The following is a 23,650-nucleotide window of genomic DNA, read 5'->3' on the forward strand; positions in this document are numbered from 1 at the left end:
GAGATTTCAACTGTAATCACTTTCTTACTGTATTAGGCTTAGACTTACATGTTTTATTTTATTTTGCTTGGTAATTCACTTTGTTCTGTCTGTTATTACTTGGAACCACTTAAATCCTACTTTTTTTATTTAATAAAATCATTTTTTACTTATTAATTAACCCAGAGTATGTATTAATACCCGGGGAGGGGGGAAGAAAACAGCTGTGCATATCTCTCTATCAGTGTTATAGAGGGTGAACAATTTATGAGTTTACCCTGTATAAGCTTTATACAGGGTAAAACGGATTTATTTGGGTTTGGACCCTATAGGGAGTTGGGTTCCTGAGTGTTGGAGACAGGAACACTTCTTAAGCTGTTTTCAGTTAAACTTTCAGCTTTTTGGGGAAGTGGTTCAGACTAGGGTCTGGGTTTGTAGCAGGTAAGCGTGTCTGGCTCAAACCAGGCAAGGCACTGGAGTCCCAAGCTGCCAGGGAAAATGGGCTTAGAGATAGTCTTAGCACATCAGGTGGCAGTTCCCAAGGGGGTTTCTGTGATCCAACCCATCACAGGGGTGTCTCAGTTAACCACATCTTCCCTTGATTGCCAGTGGGAACATTCCCCAGCTCTTCACATCTGGCTGGAGTGTCTGAAATCTTAGCTCCGAGCCTCTCCCCGTCCCATTTCACTGCAAGGGATAGGGGGCATCTAGTCCAGATCATCTTGAGAGGAAGCTACTGTGAGTCCAAGGCTTGGCAGTGTTTCAGACTTGGCAGAGTCAATGCTGCTATCTCTTCTTGCAAGTTCTTCTTTCCTGGTATTATGGTCAGCTTCCCCCCTCCCCCTCCTAGCACAGAGCCCTTTTAAATAGGGCCAGCTATGTTCTCAGACTAAGAAACTCTAGCACCACTAATTGTATTTGTACCATCCCCACATTGGCTCCTAAGCAGAAAACCCATTGACTTTGGCCCACCCCCAGGGACCAAACAAAGTCCTTCAACAAAGTTTCAAATACCTTTCCCTGGCAGGGAATGTAGTACCATGGATTGTCTTTGAGCACATCCAGGCTTGTATAATCACAGTGTCTAATATTTCCACACATGGTACAAGACTGAGTCAAATTGTGAGCTCTGACATACTTGGTGGGTTATCTAAAGTTCCAAGAAAATATTGAATTTTAAACAAAATTTATTCTTCCATTGCTGGCAGTGCACCACAATAAAAACACAAAGGTTGGCAGTACCGAGTGGGCCTTTCTGCTCAAACAAAAAGAAAAGGTTTCTTTACAGTAACTATGGTTAGTTAGTTGAAATCATTGCCTCTATGTATTATGGTAGAGCAACAAGGTGGGTGAAGTAATATATTTTATTGGACCAACTCTGCTGGTGAGAGAGACAGGCTTAGAGCTGTTCTTCAAGTCAGTGTCACCGTTAAATATAAGATGGAGCAGATAAGGAGTTATCATGTGTTGCAAGAGACCATTCAAGATGAAGGGGCAGTTAACACCCTGTGCAGTTGTAGGACAAAGGATGGTTAGTGGGTTACAAGTAGTTGTAAACAGCCATAAATCCAGTGTCTTTATGAAGTTCATGATTTTTAGCGATTTTGCTATTGCTTTCGATTTTTAGTGATGTTTGTAGACTATGCAGTTGAGCTTTTGGGAACCGTCTAGAGAAACAGTGTGGGTCAGGATGAAAAGTCACTCCTCAGAGTGCTGAATGGTTGGAGGCAAGGTTAACAAAATCATCCATGCCTTCCCCTCTGCCTCAGTCCCTAGTGCTGAAGCCCAGACTCCTTAAGATATTAGAATTCAAAAGGAGGAGGTGGGTAGTATGAATATGATGAGGCAACACCCAAAGAATTACACTTACAGATAAATAAACTTTCTTTCTACTTCAAGGTGGCCTCTGCACATTCTTATTTGTGGGAGTCTTGTGAGCAGTACAGCCTGCAGGTAGATGAGCTGAAGAATTCTAATGAAACAAGGCTTGCAGAATTGCTTTGTGACAGAGAACATAAGATAAGAGATGCCCAGGCAAGAGAGAAGGGCTGTGTTAAAATGTGAATACGTCTCCCAGTAGCAGCCCTGCAGATTTCTCAGATGGAAAGATTATGGAGAAAGGCCATGGATATCATTATATCCCCGTTGAAATAATGCCTTCAGGCACTGACATCAAAGCTGTAGGATAACAGGGCAGATCTTTTGCTGTGTCCAGCTTGAGGTGCAACATTGTATTATTGTGTCTGAGCACTTGTACAATGAGGCCTTTGAGTAAAGGAGAAAAATCCATTAGAGCCCATATGAGGGCTGACAGCTCTAGCCCATTTACTTGGATTTTTGCTTCTAAACTCTAGGTTCTCAGATATAAACTCCCACTTCCAGAGGCAGGCATCTGTGATGAATACAGCTGAAGCAGAGATGCAGGACTGAAAGAGAATCCCTTCAGATTGTTGCCCTGTAATTCCCACCAGTGATGATTTGGAATTCTGAGCACATAGTCAAAAGTACACTTGTATTCTCTACATTTACATTTAGGGTGCAATTTGCTTCCATTCAATGTTGTGATGGTTCAATTTGCATATAGTATCAAATTTGTGAAGGAGGCCTTGAGACAGCAGAAAAAAAAGAGCTGAATAAATGTATTGTGGCAGTCCTGCTTTCATGCAACCATGGTGTCTCTTTTCATATTAGGATGTCATCACCATGAGAGAAGCTTAGGTGACGCCAAATGGCTGTAAGGCAAACATGACAAGAGCCTATCTTATCTGAATTGGAATGTATTGACACTCAGATGAAAGAATGAGTTGTCACTTGCATACATTAACATATTGTTAAAAACCCTGTCATATTTTTAAAAATCCTAAATAAAAAAATGTAATTTAAGTACCTTCTCCATTGCAATGAAATTATCTAGAGTTAATTTATTACCATTGGATGGGCAATCTATTTTTTTAAACTATGAATTTCAAATGTTGTTTTCCTCTTAATCGAAACAATTGTTTGATTGACATGACGCAAAAGAACTTTACAAAATTACAAATAATTGAAATTAAAAGTTAACAAAAAAACTTCACTTGCACAGACCTGGGTTTAGTGATATGTGTTTACCATACAAGTATTGCTGGCATAAAACATAAGCAGTACAGGGTGCTACTGTGTAGCACCCTGCATTCTGTATAGCACTTTAGGTACTATAGTTGACATCAGCCATATCAGGAGTAGCACAGAACCTGAGTCTTGGCAGATCAGTACTGATGGAATTATACAAATATTTTATTTCAAAATGTGTTATAGCAATTTTTTATATTTGCATACAGTTTGAACGTTGTGGCTGGATGATTTTGAAACTAAACAGATTAATTTCTCTCAGCTTCTATATTACAGTGAAAATCAGAAGTGGCCATTACAACAATGGATGAGTTCCTACTTCCTTTTTACCTCTCTTTCTAACATAAGCTTCTTTGACACAGAAGTTCTCCATATTAGGTCTTAGCCAACAGATGAAGATATCTTGAGACTGTAACTGAAATTGGTTGAAGCATTTTTGAACGATGGAAGTCTAAATAAATGAACTTAACTTCTTTTTCCCCACTTGGTTGTTTCCAAAGCACTGTATAAATGAAACTTCAAACTTATCTTGTTTTGTAGATCTTATTGAGACTCAAGCCAGATTTTCAGATGGTGTAAATCAATGTAGCTTTTCATTGTAGTCTTGTTGACTTCTAGCTGACTTCAATGGAGTTATGTCAGTTGACATCAACTGAGGTTCTGTCCCAAAATTATGTTCTAGTCTCAACAGTGTCCATGTAAAATGGCACATTCTCACCAAATAGATTAATCCAAAGTGCATATTTTAACAAAAATAAGTGTTTACTGATTTTTGCTATTGTTCACACTGCAGAGCCACCAGTGGTAAGACTCAATGAGCTAAGTTATTTTTCTTAATCACCATCAACAGAAATTGTTTGTAAAATTGCAGGTTAAATCTGTGAAACACTGCTGAAAGTAATAGGTTTGCAACAGGGTCACAGGGCAAACCTAAGTTGACTTGCAGAGCCTACGTGAAAAAAACAATGCATCTTGACTCTCAGATCTCAACATATTTAATATGGAAGGAATTGAGAAACAATATGCATGAAACATCATGATTTTTACAGTCAGTTTTGACTTCAGTTTGACTTCAGTTTAAAAACCAATTTTTTAGAGATGTGGTTCAGTACAGTATTATTTAAAGTTATAAACATGCAACCCTTCTGCCAGGAGTCACGGGCAGTAACCAAGGCAGAATTCAATAATATGCCTAAGAGACTCTTTCCAAAATAAATAAAACACATGGATCAAGCCCCTACCTACAACCTTATCTTCTCCCAGATTTTAGTAATTTAAATACCCCAGTCACCTTTACAACTGTTTCTTTCCCACTCACAAACAACAGGACTCCTTGGGATTATGAAACTTCAGACACCTTTTATTAGGGGAAAGCACAATAACCATATATTTGCATAAAAATAAAAATGAGCAAAACCCAGACAGTGTATCAGGGATCTGACCATCTTACAGGGTCAATTATTAATTGCCTGGGTTGTTGAGACCCAGAACTCTTATTTACAGGACAATCCTCACCATCATGAAAACTCAATTAAGGGAAGTTCTGTAATATTTGCTGGGGACAGAAGTCTTCAGAGCTCATAAATTTAAAGAGGAGAGAGACAGCTGATACATTTAGAATAGGCTTTGGCTCAAGGAGCTTCCAAGTTTCATTGGTGAAAAGTGTAAAGTTTCAAAATCAAATAGCCCTGGAGCCCTTTATTTTTCTAGTTTTTATTTCTTAACAAAGGGGAAAATTGAATGACAAAATAAATAAATAAATAAAAATAAAACAAACCAGCAAAAAACCACCAAGCCATTAGCACAAAACTAAGATTCCTAACACTTAAAAATAATTAATTTCCAAAAGAAGCTGCTCAAAATTGTTAATTTTGTAATGCAGAATTTTTTTAAAAGGTAAAATGACCTGAAACTTTTTTCACTGTTAGTACATGATATACCAAAAATATATAGAGAGCAGGATTTTCAATAAGAGTGATTTAACATTGTGGTAGCAACTTTAATTTCTTGATTTTAATTACCTGAGTGGTAAGTACTTCAATGTTAACATGACAGTCACCCTATTTTTAACATAATTAATAACACTAATACAATGAAGATGTAAAAGTGCCTTCAGCTTAAAATGTTTTTTATTTTATAGTACAATTTAGCTTTTACTTTTTCTGGACCCTGTGACTGCACTGGATTGCAGCAATTAAGCAAATGGTTTGGTAAGCATGGCATAACTAGGGAACACTTTGGCTTGATGGAGGTAGGAGTCAAGAACCAAGCAGGGCAGAAGCAAGCCTGGAACAAGAAAGGCACAAGAGCAGGTGTAAACACTGAGCAGCCACTGGCCAAGTACTATTGCTGGGTTTAAGTCCTGGCAACACTGCTCAGCCAATCAGGTGATCTGACAATTAGGGATCTCAGCTGTAGTTAGCTAGCTGATCCCAGACCCAGCTGCAGGGCCTCATTCCAGACAGTACCCCTCCCCACACCCTTTGAAGGCATGTCCTAGGGCCTGGTTTCTCAGGATAAGCCCAATGGAAATCTTGTAGTAGATCCAGGGGGTTGATGTTTTCAATTTGTTTCCAAGATTGCTCATCTGGACCATAACTGTCCCAGTCCATTAGGTACTGGCATTTCCTCCTAACAAATTGGGAGTCAAGGATTTGTCTGAGAAAGCATTCTTCTTGCCCCCAGGGTTATGGGTGGTGGTAGTGGGGAAGCAGCGATTGAGCAATATATTCTTAGCATGGGACTTAAGGAGGGAAATGTGAAACACTGAATGGATCTTGAGCAAAGCAAGTAGTTGCCACTTGAAGGCTAGAGGGTAGAGATGTTCCAAGATCTTGAGTGGGCCCAGGTACTGGTGATCAAGTCTGGCTGATGGGCAGGTCAAATTGAGGTTCCAGATAGAGAGCTAAACCTTATTTTCTTTACCTGCCTCCCTCCAGCTGGGCTGGGGGCAGTCTAATGGCCTAGGGTACACTGTATGTGCAATTTTCCCATGTGGATCTTAATTGTACTTGGTACATCTGGGCAGCCCAGTCTGTGGCTGCAGATACCAGGGAGTGGGTGGGTATGTCAGGATGGAACTGAAGATCAGAACCATATCTCACAAACAATGAGCTTTGTTTTTTGAGGTGTGGGTTGCATTTTTATAGACAAACTCTGCCTAGTGGAGCAGAGAAAACCAGTTGTCTTGGTGGTCATTCAAGAAACAGTGTAGGTTCTGATCTAGAACCTGGCTGACTTGTGTTTGCCTATTAGTCTCTGGGTAGTAGGCAGATGATATGACGGACTCTAAGCCAAGAAACCAGAGAAACTCCCACCAAAAATGGGAGAGAAAGTTGAGTCTGTAGTTTGATACAATGCCAGTTGGTAGCCCGCAGTAGCAGAAGATATTCTACAGAGAGACCTGTGCTATTTCTGGGGTGGTAGGGATGGTGCAGCATGGAACAATATGTGCAATATTAATTGGATATCAACTATGACTAGTATCACCCTGTGCCCAGGAGAGTGAGGCAGATCCAAAATAAAATCCATTGATACAGTAGACCAGGGTTGAGGAGGAAATGGATAAAGACTTGAGAAGGCCAAGCAGTTTCAAGCAAGGGGTCTTGTTTCAGAAGCAAATGTTGCAAGATTTTACATACTCCTTGATGCATTCATGTAGGCCAGGATACCATAAACTGCACAATATCAGGCCCCCATGTCTTAGATTGGGCAAAGTGACCGGCGAGTGGCATATCATGGCATAATTTCAGGACCTATAGTCTAGGTTGACCCTCTAGAATATAAATATGATCCTTGTAATAGAGGAGGTAATCATCTAGCCTAAATTCAGAGCTGGATTGGATAACTGCATTATCCAGGGTCTGGAGGAGTTGGGTTGTGAAGGGGTTGTGGGGCAGCTGAGAACGGATGGATGGACATTAGATTGCTGTTGATTGACCCATTGACAGAGATGGAGAAGGAGAGAAGTTCTTCTTTAGGCTCATGGTACTCTTCTTTATGTGACAGAGAATTTGCTTTTCCATTTTTAGCCCCCCAGGTGATAGGTTACAATAAAAATCAAATCAAGCAAAAGCGAGAGACTAGCAGATCTGACATTGATTGAGGTGTCTGGTCATCCGGAGTCAGTGAGAACCTGGACTGAGATCCAAGGTGCCTCCAGCAGGTGATGCTATTCCTTGAATACTGCCTTGATTACCAATAACTCTTTGTCCCAGATATTGTAATTCTTTTCCACTGAGGTCAGTTTTCAGGCATAAAAGGGTAACTGACTGTGGGAGCCCACTGACCAGGACAACACCTTGCCTATGGCAAAGTTTGTTATGTCAGCTTCCATAATAAATACTTTGGTGGATAAGAATGGGCACCATGGTGAATGCCCTCTTCAGCTGATCAAAGGCAGACTGAGCTTCCAAAGACCAAAGGAACTATGTTCCTTTTCACAGGAGTGCCGTCATTGAGGCAACCACGCTAGGAAATTCTTTGATGAAGTATTGGTAAAAACAGGAAACACAGGAACTGTGTTAGCCTTCTATGTCATTTGGGGGCTCCCTGCCATCTAGCATGGGTCCATGGTTAGTCCCTTAGGGAAGTCCCTTAGTACCATAAGAATTCAACTGTGTTCTGGTCAAACTTACTTTTCTCAAGCTTTGCATACAGGTAGTTTGGCCAGAGTCTAAGATGTGGCACATGTTTGTTCATGAGAATCCTGATCCTCAGGGAAAAAACGAAGCTATCAAGGTAAATGACCACAAATTTGTTCAACATGCCTTGGAAGATATCATTAATGAATTGCTGAAAGGTTACCAGGGTATTGTATGGGCTGAAAGGCATGACCAGGTATTTAAAATGCCCATACCTGGTACAAAAAATGGTCTTCCACTTGCCTCCTTCCATCTGAATTAGATTATAGGCTCTGAGAAAGTCCAGATTGCTGATGACCCTGGCAGAGTGCAGTCTTTGAAAGAGCTCATTAATAAAGGGTAGTGGTCCTGAGTAGTAACCATATTTAATGCCTGGTAGTTCACATAAACTACTGGAGAGAGGAGAAAAATGCCAACCCACCTCAGACCCCTCTGTTGGGGCTGGAGTTTGCCATTTCCTGAGCAGAAATACAGACTGGACTTTTCCAGGGCAGCTTGATGTGAAGTATCCCAGTTAAATGTAATACAGGCATAGGCCTGATACTGTAAGCCAGTTTTAATCTGTGTTGGAGAGACACAGCTAAGCTTGACAGAGCTGCATGGGTTCCAGCTGGATGAGGACACCAGGTGCTGGCAGACTGGACCTGTCAAGACCAGTGAGGGTTGGGACTGCCTGATGGAATACTGCCCAGAAAGAAAGTCAATCTTAATACTGAGCTAAAATCAAGGCATCCAGGCCAGCCAGTGGCTCTATTCATGCCAGTTCATCTTTGGTCTCATCTTCGAGGCCAGATTGGAAGAGGTAGCACTGCAGAGCCTCACTCCATGTAGTATCAGCTACCAAATGATGAAACTCTGCAGCATAATTAGAACTGGCCGGTGTTTCCGCGGCAAGGTCTGGAGTGCAGCCTTGGCTGTGAATATGGCTGGGTCATCAACAAATAGTTCCATGATGACTTCAACAAAGTCCTCAAACTGGTTCAGGAGAGGGCTAGACTTTTCCAGGAGTACAGAGGACCAAGCCAATGACTCCTTGGTCAGCAGGCTAATGGTAAGTCCCACCCAGGACTGATCAGTGGAGGAAAACTGCTGATGCAGCAGGAATAGGTGCTCACACTGATTCATAAAACTGCAGAGCTAACTACAGTCAGAATCAAACTTATTTTGTAGGAGAATTGTAGGTTCCAAAGAGGAAGGAGTCACAGGTGAAGAAGCCTGGGCCTGCAGTATGTCATTCTGCACCTGCAGGGCATTTACCTGTATCTGTAGGTTCTGTAGGGCACCCACTAACTCCATCAAGATGATGCTAGCCTTAGTGGGATCCATTCCAGTAACCAACCTTCTCCTGTCCCCTCCTTGTTTGTTTGAGCTGTTCAAACTGTCATGGACTGGGGCATGGGTGGTCAGTCCTAATGCTCAGAGCAGTGGCAGTCAGTCCTAGTGGTTGGAGCTGAAGTCAAGAGCCAGAAGCCAGAATCAGTAAAACATGAGTCAGAAACGGAGTCAGGCAGAAGCAAGGCTGGGAACAAGGTAGGCACAGGAGCAATTGCTGCTGTGGGCATAAGAATTGAGCAGCCACTAGCCAAGTGCTGCTGCTAGGTTAAACAGAGCCTTGGCAATGTCAATCAGCCAATCTGGCCAATTAGGTATTTTGGGTGTGATTAGCTAGCTGATCTCAGGTCCAGCTGCAGGCCCTCATTCCAGTCTCCATTCCTTTATGAGTGCTGTAAATGTAATGTTGTTCTGACATGTCTATTAACAAAATATAACAGATAGTCCATCTATTTGACTTATTAGCAGTAGTCCACAAGTTCCACAAGCTCATAACCGTCTTTCATTTGCTGTTTCCATTTCTCACATTAATCTTTATGGTCTTCAGGTGTACATACAGAGTTCATAGGTAAACCAAAGACAATGTCATTGGGCAAAAGGGGTGATTTCCACTTCATAAATAGAGGGTGAGAACCTTGGAGCTTAATTTTGTGTTATAGGCATAGATGACCTCATTAAGGGAGCCCTTCCATTTTTACTTTTGTTCCTCTAGCAAAGTTCTCAGTGTAGCTCGCTGAGCTTGGTTCAGCCTTTCTATGTCCCCCTTGCCCTGGGGATAACATGGGGGTGTGTAAAATATTTCCATTTTACAGTAGTAGTGTAACCTTCTAAATAAATTGTTTGCAAATTCTGCCCCTTGGTCATGATGAATCTGTTTGGGGAATCAAATTTTAAAACGTCATTGAAGATCTTGTGTGCCACAGTCTTTCCTGACTTCTTGGTGATAAGGGAGGTTTGGAAAAAGGAGATGAAATAAGTCTATCGATACAAGTGCAAATGGTTGTATTGTAACTATGTTAGTTAGTGGAGCTGGTGAGGTTTTTTTTTGCTTGTTGCATGTACAGACTAATAACAATGTCCAATGTTCCACTTCATCTTTGGCCAATAAAACTGATCTCATGCCAGACTGATTACTTGCTTTGCTCCTAAGTGTCCCATCTCTTCCTGTGACATATCTGATTAAAACAAAACAACTTTTTGCTGCAGTTTCACTGCAAGTCATACAAACTGCCCAGAGATTCAAAATCTCTTCCGTGCTCATCATTTAGCTAGTATCAAAATCATCCTACCTGAATGAAGGTCTTCTAGCTCTCTCCCAGCCATTGTATTTGCAAATAATTAAATCTTCCTTGGTAACTTTTCCTGGAGCAGTCTGCAGCAGCTGAAGGTAGGTAGATTTGTCTTTTGGAGAGATCAGATAATTGCAATTCAGCCTCTCCTGCCTGTACATCCCAACTGTTACACTCTCTGACCAGGGACAGTTTTAAACTTAGTGTCAAAAATACAAACACCTACAGCTTGCACAAGTCCCATTGCTGCTTAGTCCTTTCAAAGGACACACAACCAGATCTGTCCTCTTTGGCCCCTCAATAGGCTTTCAATTCTTAAAGGAACAGGGCACAGGTTAATCTAGCTCAGACATTCCCTTAGGAGTGCTACACTTGGAACTTCCCTCCCTAAAGATCCCTCTTCTTCTGCTTCCCTGACAAGTAATGATCATCCATATCTTGGCACTAGTTGCCTTCTGGCAGCTGACATGGTGAGCGTGATACAAGACCTTTGGACCTAGCCCTTTTCCCAGAAGGTGGTTTACGGTAAGAAGTAATTGTGGGGCTGGTTAGGAAGAGAATAGGTCCAGTGTGAAGGGAAGAGGAATAGATGTTCAATGTGATAGATATTTATAGTGAGGTATCAGGAATATTTAAGTGAATTTGTCATTGAGAGCCTCTGAACTTAAATATCATCTGAACCACCATTTACTGTCCATCTCTAAGTATTTTTTTCCTTTTCCTCCTGACAACAGAGTGTTAAGTGTTAAGTGTTAAGTGAGTGGTGTTTTTTGTTATTTTTTCTGCTATTCATGGATACATTCTGTTATTTTTAAAATTTCAAATAGGCAATTGAAACCTTAAAAAAATCACTGGGACAGGTGTTAATCACTGCTCAGAAATAGCGGAGAGAAATTGTTTGGCAGTTTCCCAAGCAGAATTGAAGACAGACATCATGTGGTGGCCAAATGAATTTTTGACATCAACCATTGGCTCACTTTGGAAACAGCTGAGAAGAAGCCAAAGGCTTTGGCTACACTTGGCTGTTTCCAGTATGACCCAAAGGATGATGCAAAGCAAATGTAGAACTTCCTTTGAAAAATCAATTCTGATTTTTTTAAAGTGAAACACATTTTGTTAGCAACACAGCCATCAATGTAAGTCTGTGGCCTCTTTTTGCAGTTTATTGGTGAGCATTTTTGTGCTGTAAAATCTGTTTTTCCAAGATTGGTACATACAGTAGATAAAACACTTAACACCATGGACCTTTAAAAGAATGTTCTTTGGAGACTGAAACTTCAAAGTCCTACACTGTGAACTGGAGTTTGGTCTTGCAAGATCAGGCTCTAAGACTAAGTTCTTTTGTACTGCAACTTCCTTTATATTTTGTGCAGAGCATGTTTGTGAAGGTCAATAAATCATAATTCAATTCTTGAATAAAAAATGGCCTCCTGCAAAAGTACTTAGGGCACCATACATCATAAAATGCATTAACATATCAAAATTTAAAAAAACAGCCTCTAAAAGTTTAACAAACTAAAACAGAAAAAGGTTTTATTTTAAAGGTGGAGACGGGCAAAACAATTTAGGACCAAAAGTGGCCAAACCAGAAAACAGCTTTAAGTGCTTGTGTAGACATGAAAATTACAATAGTATAAAACAAAACATTTACAAGCTTTCAAACCTGTAGGTTTCAAGGACAATTAAGAACATGACAATAGTTTTTATTCTGCAGCTAAATCTTGATCTTGAACAAGGAATCAAAAAGTTCAGTGACAAGCAATTAAAGGTTGACAGATTAATACATTACAGGCTGATTTTCAGTGTAGGCAAACAACCATACATGCACATGCACTGCTATTAGGATTTGTATGCACAGCATTATTTTTTACTAGTGAACTTTTCCTCTATGAATTCTCACCTGCTCATCCAGGCACTGGAATGACCTGAACATGCAAATATTAATACAGCACAAGTGCACAGGCAGCTGTAATTATTTGTACAGTTGCATGTGCAGAAATGGTGGTTGGGTTGTGAAAGGGCTGTAAGGGGTTAAAAAAGACCCAAACAATTATATTATACAGACCCAACGTTCAATGCACTAAGTCTTTTTGCAGACCTTATTGGTGTTATGTTTGTCCCTCATCTCATCATATCCATTAGTGCCCGTCAGTCTCTCTGTAGATTACTCTGTAAGTGTCCATGTATGGACTTCTGCTGCATGTGTAAACTCAGTCACTTTTTCCTGTTGTAGTGTAAACAGTTTGCTCTGAGCAAATATTTTTAAACCAATTATATGATTGATTTTGATTTTCTGTGCATTGAACAAGCAGATAGTAATTTTCTCTTGTTCGCATATTCTATTTGTGACTGGACATACAAGTCACATGATATTGTTTTTGTTTCATGATAGGCTGAATGCCTTTCATAAAGTTTCTGCTGTAAGTGCTTGAAGACATCTATTTTAAATTTGCTTTCCATAAGCTTTCAAGTATGTGAGTTTACAACTTGCTTTCAGTAAGAATTCATACTAAAAATATTTATTATATGAATGTTCATGGGAAGTGACTATAAAAGGGAAAAAAAGCAGTTAAATGAAATTATTATTTACATTCAAACAAATGCTCATGAAAATATCTTTCATTATTTACCCATCTCTAATGTAGATAAACGTGACATTGAAAGTCTGGTTATGAAAAGGCAATGTGCAAAGAATATTAATATCTACATTTGTGAAAGTCACACTTTAACCACTGAACTATCAGGTCCCACAGCAAATAGTGTGATTTGAAAACAACGTAGGGTGTAAGATGCTGTCAAAAATACAGTGGAACAAATAATGACATATAATTCACTATTTATAAAGGGAGTAAGGTAAAAATAATTTCACAGAATTGTAAAGGCAAATTGAATGATAAATTCATTTTTTTTCTTTCTTGCTAGAGTCTTGCTCATATATAGACTAGAGAAAGAGAGAGTTGATGAAGCTTGGAGCCAAAATACAGGAAAAACTACACTTGGAGCTTGCTACAGTGCCTTGCCATACTCAGATTCCCAAATAGAATTCCTCAGACGCCAACATCTGGTTGTCAGGATGTGTATTAATTATTTAGACTAAAGCTTTGAAATCATTGTGTGGAGGGCAGGAATCAAACCAAACCACAAACTGTATGATGGGGCCATATGAGAAGAGACAAGTCACGAATGCATGATTACACCAAAGCTTTTGTGAGAAAAGGCCACAGGTTTATTAAAAACAAGATTCACATAAATCAAGAACAAACATTAATCACTACAACATCTTGCACTACCATACACAGTAAAAATGACATTTTCTTTACTAGCAGCATTCATAAACATTCCTTTAAATTCAAAGCCATTCTTCAAATCAACCATATAATTTGTGGCTCCTCCAATTTTATCTTTGTTGTTGTTGTTTTTTGTTACACACACGCACACACACACACACACACCTGCACACACACACAGCACTCCACAAGTTAATTAATATAGTCTTTTTCATGTCCTTTCTATCAGAACCTTACCTCAGGAAAATATGAAACTAGGAGACTCGTGACAGTGTATAATTATTTTTAAAGTCCTAATTCCAGCAATTAAAGATCAAATTGGTCCATATCAAACAGGGAAATCTTGGATCTTTCTGAGTTTGAATAATGATCCTTCTGTCTTCCAGAAGGGGCTTAAGTCCTCTTACACTGAGTGGGGGTGGAGTGGAAGGAGATTGAATGGAGCCCTCCCACTCCAAATGGTTACTTGACCTTGAACTCATCCGCAGGGAGCACACACAAAATCACACTTGCTAGCATCATGCCCTCCTGTCCTCTGTATAAGCAGGCAATAGCAAAGGGCTGTAAAACTATAGCAGGATAAACTGAACTGAAATTCAGATGACGCAGTGTGATGTTAAATGATTATTTGTCACAGAAAGTGTATGTAGATAAGAACAAGGAGACCATAACCATTCAATGGCTAGTAGTGGAGTCTTCACCAGAAAACAAAGATATATTGATTAACAGGGAAGAAAAAGTGGCAGAAACTCCCAGAGTGTGAGAAAGGCAATTAATCTTAGACTACTGCTAACCACCACCATTCCTTGTAGGATATGAAGTACCAACAGAAGTAAGAATTTCCCTCAAGAAGGTGACTGCACAGGTTTAATCATACTGATGGAAGCAGAACCCAGCTTGTGTGTAGGAGAAGTCAAACCAGAGCTGGTCAAATTATTTGTTCCAAATAATATTTGTTGTGATTTTGGCCTTTGTTTGGTTTTACAAATTATCTTCTGACTTCTGCACACATATTTATTATTTGTAGCTATTTGTGGGATAATTTGGACAAGCCTGCATGTCTATATTTGACTTTAAGCAGATTCAAACCTTAAGGAATGGATGATGACAGTTAAAAATATCCATCCAAGCAACCTTGTTATGGAGAGAGTCTGCCATTTAGGACATATGGTTATTGCAAATAGGTACATATTCTATTCCATTACAACAGTGTGAATAAGAGTCATTCCACCAAATACAAGGGAAATGACTCCAGATATAAACTTGTGTAGCTGAGAGCAAAATCTTGTCCTCACTAGGCCAATTTTTTTTCAGTCCTCATTAGGCAAAACTCCCAGTAGACATAAATAGGAGATTTTTCTCCGTGAAGACCGCTAGATTTGCCCTTCCAAAAATACTGAATGACAAGTAGTGGGGGAGGAGAGGTAAACTTAATGTGTTGGACCAAGCTCTTCTATTCTTTATAAACATGCAAGTCAACTGAAATGTAACAGGGTTGCACATTTTTATGTCTGAGAGCCAGGAGTTTTGCCTGAGTAAGTGAATGGGATTTGGCCCTGAGAACAAAATGTGGCCATTGGGGTTTCTTTGTACATCAATAATAAAGAATTTTTTCCCTTTTATAATCCTGATAAATAAAGCAGTGCAAATTAAAAAGTAAGTGCATCAATCTTCTATGATCTACACTGGGGATTTCATCTCATTATGCTGCACTCATGCCATGTGCTAAAATCTCACTGGTCATGAAGTTCTATATGTGAAGCAAATACAGAATGCGGAAACTAGATTCACGCTGTGACTAACAGGTCGGCTTTGTAGATCAGAGTGAATTTTGACCTAAATTTTTAATCAGATGGACATTTGTCAAAAAGTGGAGGAAAACCAGGAGTTTTCTGCTGGGCATTGCTATTCAATGTCTCATTAAACTTAGTTTTCTGGTAAATTGAGTAATCAGTTTTGAATACTTAATGTCTATTCATCACATTAGAAATTACACTAACTTTGGGGCAGAACAACCTGTATTCCATTTAAGAATAAGTCTTCTTGATCCAGAGAATAAATCATTTTCAAATTTTTGAAGCAGCTGGCAAGGTAATCTTTTCAAAGCATGCCATACTATACTTATCTCAGACATCTAGACTGCAAAAATAAGTGCTAAATTCATCTCTGCTTTCGAAAAAAGCCTTTTTTTTTTGTCATTAGCAAAATCTGTAAATAGATGAGTAGGAAGGAAAGTACCTTTTTAATACTGCCAAATACCAAATCATTACTCATTTCTCTATTACTTGATTTATTTGTTACAATACCTGCTGAGATTAGGTGAAATCAGATGTTTGAACCAGATTTAAAGAAACACTGTCTAGTCATTTATACTCTCTCCTACCTTAAATTTGCTATAATCTGATAGGAAGGGACATCTAGTTAATACATATTCCGCTTATTTTAAATTTACCTAAATATAATTATTTATGGTCAGCCCCATATTACTTTATCTACCAGTGTAGAGGCCTAGAGCTAAAACATTTAACATAAGTTAACAATAAACCAACACTCAGAGCTGTGCTGACTTTATAGATAATGGGGGAGGGGAAAGGAATACCAACTTACTGACATGATGGATCAGGTCTTAGGTCTCACAGATATTGTTTCGGGTTGTATTCATCTCACTTGGGTATTGTCTTTCAGTTGCGAACATCTCATTGAGAGGAATGAGCCACTTAACACTTCTCTGAGGCAGCTATGCTGTTGACTCATATGTAGACCCTGTCCCCTGCATTCTTCCTCCAATTTCATACAATATTAAAATTGTGCACCGACTGTGTTCTCGCTGAGGGCTTATCTACGCTTAAAAGGCTACAGCCACACTGCTGTAATGCTTCTCCCATCGATGTAGGTAATCGACCTCCCTGAGAGGCAGTAGCTATGGGCTTATCTACATTATAGGTTATATCGATATAACTCATATCCCTCAGAAGTGTGAATAATTCAATTCGATTCTAGAAGCAGCCCAGTTGTAATAATTGGGCCTACAAATTTACCTTCATTGTAGGTTTAACACTAAAAATGTGGAAGGTCATAAAGTGTCACAATAATCTATAATAATAAGCATTGATGGGAAATGTTGCAAAAGAAAGAAAACTCCCGGAACGAGTACAAACAAAAAGTCCTACTATAATTCAAGGACTGTTAAAATCATGACTGGTAAACAAGACAGTTTAAAACCAAAAAAATAATGAACCAAAATTGGTGTGTCAAAAATTAGGCCTATTGATAAATAAAATTGTAAAAGGATGGACTATTCCACGTGTATTTTCTTTTGGGGATTATTTAAAAGAAAAGAGATTGGTGGAGGTGGGTGGGAGGAATATGGATGAACAAGTGGAGCTGCCACAATGCTGGCTGACTGAAAAACAAGAGAAGAGGAAAGAGTGTGGTTCGCCGTCCCACGGTATCCTAGGATCCTGGACCTTCTTTGTCCTAATGCTAAGAAATATTTTGACCAGAACAGGCTGGAGAGACACCATCACCTCCACCAACTCCAGCTAAATCTTGTATACCAGCTAAGGGTTTGTCTCCCCTCCTCACCTTGCCATGTCCCTTTTCTTCCCCACTTTATTTCTTCTTTACTATCCCTCTAATTTTTCCTTCTGTCTGGTAAGAATCTGGCTTTGCCAGCCAAGATTGTGCATTTTGCAACACTGCTGTAAGCCTGTAACCAGAAAGAGGCAGATAAAAGCAAAGCCCTAAACAGCCTGATGCTGATACATATTTACCAGGTCTCAGAACAGCTGGTAAGACAGTGTGCTGTGCCTGTGTTTCCCTAGCAGTGAGATTGCAAGTAAAAGCCAATACCAGAGACAGAAACTGCACTTTCTCTCTTTGCTGTTTTTTTTGTTCTCTTCCCTTTTGTGGGTGTTTGTCTTGTTTTGCATTTTAGGAAAGAGGATCAGTCTTTAAGAACAACAGCAACAACAACAGCTCCAGCCTCGCTTAACTATTTTCTTCTCTTTTCCCAAAAAAGAATAATGATTATCACCTTTAATACCATCTTAAAGACTGTCAGCCAAAGGGATTTTTCCTTCTAAAAACTCCCTCCAGCTAAAGGGAAAGGGAACAATGGAGGTTGTTAAAATTAAAGCCTTATTTAATACTTGACATTTCAAATTGTTAACTGTTTTTCCCCCTCTTTCCTGTATCTTTAATAAAAAGTTTAAAAGATTTTTAATGGTATGTTTGCCATAGTACTAAGCAGGCTAAGGTCTCTGTGGCCAGGTCTACATTACAAACTTGCATTGGTATAACTATATCAATCATGGATGTGTACGCTGTTATACGGACCTAACCCCAGTGTACACAGTTCTGTGTCAATGCGAAGGCTTGTTTTAAAATCCTTAAATGTGTTTTGTTTGGAACAAGCTGTGATGGGTTGGACCCCTCCCACCCCCTGTCCAGGATGCCACCTGATGTACTGGGATTTCACTGAGCCTGCCTGCTCCTCTAGCCTGAGCTCCCGCTCCCTGTTTTGCTGAATCAGACTTTCTGGCCTCTGGCAGCACACACACACAGGTAGGGATGCACCAGCTGTAGAATCGCACAGAGTCAGCAAGCAGCTCTCTATGGGAAGATTCAGTTAGGAAATTGCCCACACTCAAGTGCACACCCCATTTGGGGAGTAAACCCAGAACAATATTATTGTCTTGCACTGTATAGAAAAGTCTACACAGTGCAAGCTCATAAAAAATTCACCCTTTCCCTCAATGTGGAGAGAGAGAGATGCACAGTTTCTTGGACCCAAAGTTTATTAACTATAAAAGGTAAATCTTAAGTGATTATAAGGGATAGCAAACAGAACAAAGCCGATTACTAAGCAAATAAAACAAAACAGACATACTAAGCTTAAGATCTTAAAGAGATTGGTTTCAAGAAGTAATTTCTCACTCTAAATGTTGATTTTGGGCAGGTTGCAGAACTTCTTGAAGGTAGCTATTCTGCTTGCAGCTTTAATCTTCAGGTATCTTATTCTCAGACCAGATCCCTTTTCCAGCCTGAGTTCAGTACTCCTCCCCCTTTCCCTTTGTCCTTGTTCCTTAGGTGTTTCCAACAATCATCCTGGGTGGGGATTCAGTGAACAGTGAACCAAGATCAATTTACTCCCCAGCCTTATATAAGATTTACATAAGGCAGGAATCTTTTGTTTCCCAGTCTTGACCTCCCCCTCCTTTTAGTGAAAAATTACTAGAAGTCCAAGATGATGTTTAGTACCAGGTGACATGACCACTTGACCAACTAGTGTCACAGCAACATCCCAAGATGCCTCTCAGAAAGGAGAGAGATTAGTATCTTCAAAGTCTTATTGTTTCTTCCTAATGGCCCATCAAGGCTGTGCTGGCTGGTTGTCTGGTGGGTGTTTCCCAAGTACACACCCAGTTGTAATTGTTACACAGTCACTATTCCTAACTTTAGATACAGAAATGATACATGCATACAAATTGGATAATCATATTCAGTAAATTATATCCTTTCCAATGATACCTTACAAGACCCCATCTTGCATAAAGTATCTCAGTTATGCCATATCCATATCATAAGCATATTTCCATAAAGAATATGGGGTGTAACATCACATAAGCATGCAAAACGAAGCATGTAGGTACCTATGACATACGGCAAGGTAGAAGAGAGGTCAGAGAGGCCAAATTTAGGCTGATAGGTATGAGATTAAAGTCCAGGACCTCCTTGATTGAATTCTCTTAAATGCTTTCAGTTCCATGCACAGGGCCAGATATAAATGCAGAAGTGTAGGGTCTCAGTGAGTTGAAGAGAGGATAGTGTTTGGAGGAGAGATTTAGGCTTATTAGGCACTGGGGAAACATTTGGGAAAGGCAGAGACTATACAGAAAGGATGGGCTCCATCTAAACCAAAAGGAAACCAGATTGCTGGCATGTAAAATTAAAAAGGTTGCAAAGGATTTTTAAGCTAAGGGCTGGGAGATGCTGACAGGGGCAAAGGAGCACATGGTTCAGATGAAGACATCCCTTAGGGGAGGATTTATAGAAGCAGGTACTCTATATCCTAGCAAAGAGGAAAGGATAGAAGTTGATAAAGGACAGAGTCCCTCACCAAAGGCTCTTAAGCAAAGAAGGCAATCATGGCATAAGAGGGAAGGTCCTCTCGTGAATTAATAGCTTGTTAAAAGATCGGAAACAACATATTCCTAAATGAGCTGGAAAAAGTAGTAAACGAAGAAGTGGCAAAATTTTCATTTGATTCAGTTACTTGAGATAGTTAAGCCAAAGTGGACAGCAAAGAGTAACGAAGGGATCTCATAAAACTGGGTGATTGGGCAACAGAATGACAGATGAAATTCAATGCTGATAAATTCAAAGTAATGCACATTGTAATACATTATCCCAACTACACATACTGTGACAGACCCAGACCAGTCGGGTACAGGAGTCTGGTCGAAGGCAAATATACTGGTCACTGGATGAACAATTTTCTGTTCCCTGAGTGACCAGAGCCGGGGCTGTCCTAGAGCAATCAGGAACCTGCTAGAACTAATTAAGACAGGCAAGCTAATCAAGACGCCTGGAGCCAATTAAAAACTTTCTAGAATCAATTATGGCAGGCAGGCTAATCAGGACACCTGGTTTAAAAAGGACCTCCCATCAGTTAGTAGGGTGTGTGTGCAAGAAGCAGGGAGTGAGAAGGTGTGTTGCTGAAGGAGTGAAGAGTTCAAGCGTTATCAGGCTTCCGGAGAAAGATCCTGCAGTGAGGATAAAGAAGGTGCTGGGGAAGGCCATGGGGAAGTAGCCCAGGGAGTTGTAGCTGTCACGCAGCTGATACAGGGAACATTGTAGACAGCTGCTATCCACAGTATAGAGGGTGGGCCCGGGTTCTCCCCCCCCCCCCAACTCCTGATTGGATACAGGAAGAGTTGACCTGATCTGTGAGAAACACCAGAAGGGAAGGTCTAAATTGGAAAGGGATATGGCCTGTCCCCAACCCACTAGGTGGGACACAGAGACTGTGGGGAATTGTTCTCCATTTCCCACATGCTGGCCAGTGATGAGGTTAGCTGACTGGATGGTAGGTTTGAGCCACTAGCAAAAGTAGCCAAACTGAGGGCTGCCGTGAATCTGTCAGGCAAGCAAATCCCTATAAGCACAGGACACACCAAGGCAGAGGAGGAACTTTGTCACAATACTAAATAAGGGTGTCTAAATTAGCTTTCACCACTTTAGAAAGATCTTGGAGTCATGTTGGATAGTTCTCTGAAAACATTCACTCAATGTGCAGAGGCAGTCAAAAAGGCTGAAAGAATGTTAAGAACCATTAGAAAAGGCATAGATAATAAGACAGAAAATATCATAATGACATTCTATAAATCCTTGAATACTGCATGCAGGTCTAGTTACCCCACCTCAAAAAAGATACTGGAATTAGAAAAAGTACAGAAAAGGGCAATAAAAATTATTAGAGTTATGGAACAGCTTCCATATGAGGAGACACAGGATATGTCTACACTACGGGATTATTCCAATTTTACAGAAACCGGTTTTGTAAAACAGATTGTATAAAGTCGAGTGCACGCGGCCACACTAAGCACATTAATTCGGCGGTGTGCGTCCATGTACCGAGGCTAGCGTCGATTTCCAGAGCGTTGCACTGTGGGTAGCTATCCTGTAGCTATCCCATAGTTCCCGCAGTCTCCCCCGCCCATTGGAATTCTGGGTTGAGATCCCAATGCATGATGGGGCAAAAACAGTGTCGTGGGTGATTCTGGGTAAATGTTGTCACTCAATCCTTCCTCCGTTAAAGCAATGGCAGACAATCATTTCGCGCCCTTTTTCACCTGGATTGCCCTGGCAGACGCCATAGCATGGCAACCATGGAGCCTGTTTTGCCTTTTGTCACTGTCACCATATGTGTACTGGATGCTGCTGACAGAGGCTACACAGCAGAATTCATTTGCCTTTGCAAGGTAGCAGAGACGATTACCATCCCTCTTGCACTGTCTGCCATTGTAAATTGGCGATGAGATGATGGTTATCAGTCATTTTGCACCATTTGCATTTGGAAATTGGCGATGACGGTTATCAATCCTTTTGTACCATCTGCTGCTGTCATGGGTGCTCCTGGCTGGCCTCGCTGAGGTCGGCCGGGGGCACATGGACAAAAATGAGAATGACTCCCTGGGTCATTCCCTTCTTTATGTTTTGTCTAAAAATAGAGTCAGTCCTGCCTAGAATATGGGGCAAGTGTACTAGAGAACCAGAGAGCATAGCCGCTCTGTGTCAGTTGAGATCCCGCAGAAATGATGAGCTGCATGCCATTCTAGGGCGTGCCCCTGCAACAACCCAACCCGTTGCTTCCCTCCTCCCCCAACCCTTCTGGGCTACCATGGCAGTGTCCCCCAATTTGTGTGATGAAGTAATAAAGAATGCAGGAATAAGAAACACTGACTTTTAGTGAGATAAAATGAGGGGGAGGCAGCCTCCAGCTGCTATGATAGTCCAGGCAGGACATTAAAGGGTGGGAGGGGGAGAGGAGACCAGCCTCCCACTGCTATGATAGTCCAAGCAGTACAGAATCTTTTCTTTAGACATGAAAGGGCGGGGGGGGGCAGATGGAGCTCAGCCCCCAGTTGCTATGATGAGGACGGTTACCAATCCTTTTGTACCATCTGCCGGGAATGACCAGGAGTCATTCCTATTTTTACCCAGGCGCCCCCGGCTGACCTCACCGAGGCCAGCCAGGAGCACTCACAGGCTGATGTTGACAATGGATAGCAGTCATATTGTACCGTCTGCCACCTGGAAGGGGATGCTGATGTTCAGCGCTGCAGCATCCCGTCTACCAGCAGCATACAGTAGACATAGGGTGACATTGAAAAAAGGCGAGAAACGATTTTTTTCTCTTTTCTTTCGGGCGGGGAAGGGTGTAAATTGACGACATACACCCTGAAACACCCGTGAAAATGTTTTTGACCCTTCAGGCATTTGGAGCTCAGCCAAGAATGCAAATGCTTTTCGGAGACTGCGGGGACTGTGGGATAGCTGGTGTCCTCAGTACCCCCTCCCTCCCTCCATGAGCGTCCATTTGATTCTTTGACTTTCTGTTATGCTTCTCACGCAGCACTGTGCTGAGTCCCTGCTGTGGCCTCTGTCTATCATAACCTGGAGATTTTTTCAAATGCTTTATCATTTCATCTTCTGTAACGGAGCTCTGATACAACAGATTTGTCTCTCGATACAGCGATCAGATCCAGTATCTCCCATACAGTCCATGCTGGAGCTCTTTTTGGATTTGGGACTGCATCGCCACCCGTGCTTATCAGAGCTCCACGCTGGGCAAACAGGAAATGAAATTCAAAAGTTCGCAGGGCTTTTCCTGTCTACCTGGCCAGTGCATCCGAGTTCAGATTGCTTTCCAGAGTGGTCACAATGGTGCACTGTGGGATAGCTCCCGGAGGCCAATACCGTCAATTTGCGGCCACACTAACCCTAATCCGACATGGCAATACCGATTTCAGCGCTACTCCTCTCGTCGGGGAGGAGTACAGAAATCGGTTTAAAGAGCCCTTTATATCGATATAAAGGGCCTCATTGTGTGGACGGGTGCAGGGTTAAATCGGTTTAACGCTGCTAAATTCGGTTTAAATGCGTAGTGTAGACCAGGCCACAGACTGTTCAGCTTAAAGAAGAGATGATTGGGGTGGAGGAGAATATGATAGAGTTGTATAAAATCATGAATGGTGTGGAGAAAGCGAATAAGCAAGTGCTATTTACCCCTTCACATAACACAAGAATCCGAGGTTACCCAATGAAATTAATAGGCATCAGGTTTACAACAAACATAAGGAAATACTTCACACACTGTACAGTCAACATGTGGAACTTGTTGCCGGGGATGTTGTGAAGGTATAAAGTATAACCAGTTTAAAAAAAGAATTAGAAAGTTCATGGAGGATCGGTCCATCAATGGCTATTATCCAACATGGTCAAGGAT

Source organism: Mauremys mutica, chromosome 5, assembly GCF_020497125.1.
Source record: "Mauremys mutica isolate MM-2020 ecotype Southern chromosome 5, ASM2049712v1, whole genome shotgun sequence".
In the NCBI taxonomy this organism is placed as follows: domain Eukaryota; kingdom Metazoa; phylum Chordata; order Testudines; family Geoemydidae; genus Mauremys; species Mauremys mutica.